This window comes from Cherax quadricarinatus, chromosome 52, assembly GCF_038502225.1.
Source record: "Cherax quadricarinatus isolate ZL_2023a chromosome 52, ASM3850222v1, whole genome shotgun sequence".
NCBI lineage: Eukaryota > Metazoa > Arthropoda > Malacostraca > Decapoda > Parastacidae > Cherax > Cherax quadricarinatus.
Genome location: NC_091343.1, coordinates 10,880,158 through 10,884,726, shown reverse-complemented (window position 1 = coordinate 10,884,726; position 4,569 = coordinate 10,880,158).

Here is a 4,569-nt window from a genome sequence, read left to right as displayed (position 1 = left end):
ATGATAGGAAATCTCTTCAACGTTTCCTAGGCATGATAGGATTTTACAGAAGATTCTGTAAGAATTTCTCAGATATTGTAGCCCCTCTTACCTCTCTTACCAGTCAAAAAGTTCCCTTTAATTGGACGTCAGACTGTAACACTGCTTTTAATAAAGCAAAAAGATTATTGTGTACTGCACCCATTCTCTTGTCTCCAGACTTCTCCAAACCTTTTTCATTACAGGTTGATGCTTGTGAGTCTGGGGTTGGGGCAGTACTATTACAAATCGGGAACAAGGAGTTGCAGCCTGTAGCATACTTTTCAGCCAAGTTCCAGCCGCATCAGAGGGCTTATTCTACCATTGAAAAAGAAGCCCTCGCGCTGGTACTGGCTTTGGAGCATTTCGATGTTTATGTGGGCCAGACATCTCAGGTGGTCACAGTCTACAGTGATCACAATCCTCTAGTATATCTCCAAGCCATGAAGAACCACAACACAAGGCTTATGCGCTGGACGCTAAGGCTGCAACCATATAACCTTTCTATTAAATATATTGCCGGCAAAGAAAATATGTTGGCAGACTCTTTATCTAGAGTCTAATAATATTATTATTTAGGTTAGGATGTTATTTGTGGTAACCCCTTTTCACGCTCTTTTTTTTATCCCCTGGTGTGGGGTTTTTTTTAGTGAGGGGATGCGGGCTACCGTCCGCCTGTATCTTGGACCTATGCTAGCCTGTCTGACTGCTGTCTCACTCTAAGTTTAGGGTTTGGCTTTTGGTCACAAGAAAAGCTGAGCTCTATCTAAGAGTTGGATGGTGGAGAGGAAAGGCGGTCCCATTATTTTGTGCCATGGCGGCACGGTTACCACTGGGAGGTGGCAGCCTAATCCTGAGCCTTCTCGGGGTGGGGGTGTGGCATGCAAAGAGTACGTAACCTTTATTCGGCGCATGTACACACCCTCATTTACAGGCTATCTCCCCCAACCAGCGAACCAGGTTGCTAAGAGTTGATGATGAGGCCCCGTCGTTCAACTAGTGACCAGGTTCTAGCCAATAAGAAGATGGTTTTGGCAATCGCAGAGGTTATGTGGGTACCGCTCTCCTGTCTGCCCTTGTCATTCCCATTCTAGAGCTGGTTGAAGCACGGTCTGCTATCTTGTGGCTTCTATTTCTGCTTTGCTTACCGTGGAGTGCACTATACTTATCACTGTACATAGTGTACATATTGCTGTTATAAATTGGTGAAGGATAATATAAGTCTAAACTTTTTCTACTGTGTTTATTTGCTCCCATTACACCCGGGGTAACAGGCCATTTGGAATCCTGGGTTGTAATAAAAGGTAAGTGTCATTTTAACATTTATTTATGTAGTTATTGTGCATGTCTTATTGTTTTCTTTGTAGGGAAATGTATATTTCATGAGAAAAAAAATTAATACTTTTGGCTGTCTGGAACAGATTAATTTGATTTCCATTATTTCTTATGGGGAAAATTAACTCGGCTAACGATGAGCTCTCAGGAATGGGTTAATATCGTTAGGCGAGGGTCCACTAGTACTAAGATGTTTTACCAGCACTAAGATGTTTCACTAGTACTAAGACGTTTTACCAGTACTAAGATGTTTTACCAGTACTAAGATGTTTTACCAGTACTAAGATGTTTCACCAGTACTAAGATGTTTTACCAGTACTAAGATGTTTTACCAGTACTAAGATGTTTTACCAGTACTAAGATGTTTTACCATTACTAAGATGTTTCCCCATGACTAAGATGTTTCCCCATGACTAAGATGTTTTACCAGTACTAAGATGTTTTACCAGTAGTAAGATGTTTCACTAGTACTAAGATGTTTTACCAGTACTAAGATGTTTCCCCAGGACTAAGATGTTTCACCAGAACTGAGATGTTTTACCAGTACTAAGATGTTTTACCAGTACTAAGTTTGTTTTACCAGTACTAGGATTGTTTTTCCAATACAATGATTGTTTTACCAGTACTAAGATTGTTTTACCGGTACTAAGACTATTTTACCAATACTAAGATTGTTTTAGTAGTTCTAATATGTTTTACCAGTACTAAGATTATTTCACCAATACAATGATTGTTTACCCAGTACTAAGATTATTTCACCAATACAATGATTGTTTACCCAGTACTAAGATTGTTTCTACAATACAAAGACTGTTTCACCAATACAAAGATTGTTTACCCAGTACTAATATTGACAATCATTCGACCACCAGTTCACAGCGGTGAGTCTCAATCAGTTTTTGTGCTGAGTCTTTCTGTTCGTTCTTCTTATTGTCGGCTGTTTTTTTTTTAAATTCTGTATGGATTGTTTTAATGCTTGTGAGCGTTGAGTGACCTATGTAATCAATGCTCCGTAAATCTCACAAGTACTGCTCAAACGTAGCTTCTGACTTCTTTTTAGAGACTGTCCTGAGTGGTGTCCTTCATTTATCATTAAATTATAGGCCTATAATACCAACACACACGCGCGCACACACACACCTATGGGCACCTGTGACGAGCGGGGTCCCACAGGGGTCGGTCCTAGGACCAGTGCTATTTTTGATATATGTGAACGACATGACGGAAGGGTTAGACTCAGAAGTGTCCCTGTTTGCAGATGATGTGAAGTTAATGAGGAGAATTAAATCTGATGAGGACCAGGCAGGACTTCAAAGAGACCTGGACAGACTGGACACCTGGTCCAGCAAATGGCTTCTCGAATCTAATCCTGCCAAATGCAAAGTCATGAAGATAGGGGAAGGGCACAGAAGACCACAGACAGAGTATAGGCTAGGTGGCCAAAGACTGCAAACCTCACTCAAGGAGAAAGATCTTGGGGTGAGTATAACACCGAGCATGTCTCCGGAAGCACACATCAATCAGATAACTGCTGCAGCATATGGGCGCCTGGCAAACCTGAGAACAGCATTCCGATACCTTAGTAAGGAATCATTCAAGACACTGTACACCGTGTATGTCAGGCCCATACTGGAGTATGCAGCACCTGTTTGGAACCCGCACTTGATAAAGCACGTCAAGAAACTAGAGAAAGTACAAAGGTTTGCGACAAGGTTAGTTCCAGAGCTAAGGGGAATGTCCTATGAAGAAAGATTAAGGGAAATAGGCCTGACGACACTGGAGGACAGGAGGGTCAGGGGAGACATGATAACGACATATAAAATACTGCGTGGAATAGTCATAGAGTTGTAAGGCAGTGGAATAGCCTAGAAAATGACGTAGTGGAGGCAGGAACCATACACAGTTTTAAGACGAGGTTTGATAAAGCTCATGGAGCGGGGAGAGAGAGGGCCTAGTAGCAACCGGTGAAGAGGCGGGGCCAGGAGCTAGGACTCGACCCCTGCAACCACAAATATGTGAGTACACACACACACACACACACACACACACACACACACACACACACACACACACACACACACACACACACACACACCGTCAGTCAGCAGACGTGGGTCACAAGGCTCCGAGATCTTTAGTGGTTTTTAAGGCGTGCAACAACTGCTAGCAGTAATCAGCGGTAGTGACAACGTCAGTGAACAATCCTACGAGTGATAACCAGAGTTATTATTTAAAAAAAGTCGAGAGGAAGCCTGAAATCTTTAATATTTCAAAGTGTCAAACCGTTAGTGGTTAGTAGGCTTCTGTTGCTACACAGATTCAAATATACAAAGATTCAAGTGAGTGTGGAAGCGGGTGTTCAAGAATTTCGAGAGATTGGATAACAAGTGAAATGTGGGGCACCATACAGTGAGTGAAAAAAAAATTAATAAGCAAGAGTAGAAAGGAAAAATATAATATATAACAAGGGAAGGTGGCATTTAGGCCTGCTGAAACAGTGACGTCACAACAGTTGTGTGACATTATACATATAAAGTGTAACACCGAATGTGAAGTGTATTCCAATATAAGTGAAGTGTACTCTATCATAAGTGACACTGAGGGACGCGGGATGCATGAGCATATACGGTTATAAAGATCACAGGTGAAGAATTTTCAAAATAGTGATAGAAGGCTACGCCATCAGCATCTGGCATCATCATCGCATCACTGCCAGCCTTAAGTATCACTCACCTGTTGGGGTTGTTTTTTTTTTTGGGGGTTCTGAATCCTGCCTTGCGTCATCTGTTAGATACTGGTCACTCACCCTGCAAGCTATTACCAGAATTAGAGCAGAAATAGCGTGAGATAAGGTGAAGATAGTGTTGACTAGCGAGGAGCAGCCTAGCGAGGGAAGCCTAGTGAGGGTGACGTCAGACACTCCTAGAAGCTCAGACAAGCTAAATTTACAACCTAATTACTTTCTGTGTTTTATAAGTAGAAGTGATAAGTGCTAGAATCACTGTTGGTAGTTTTTAGAATTACTGGTATCTACCTGTTATTTATTAGCAGTATGAATACTTAGAAGTAAAGGGGGCACACACACACACACACACACACACACACACACACACAGACACACACACACACACACACACACACACACACACACTGCACACACACATACACACACACACACACACACACACACACACACACACACGCACACACACACAC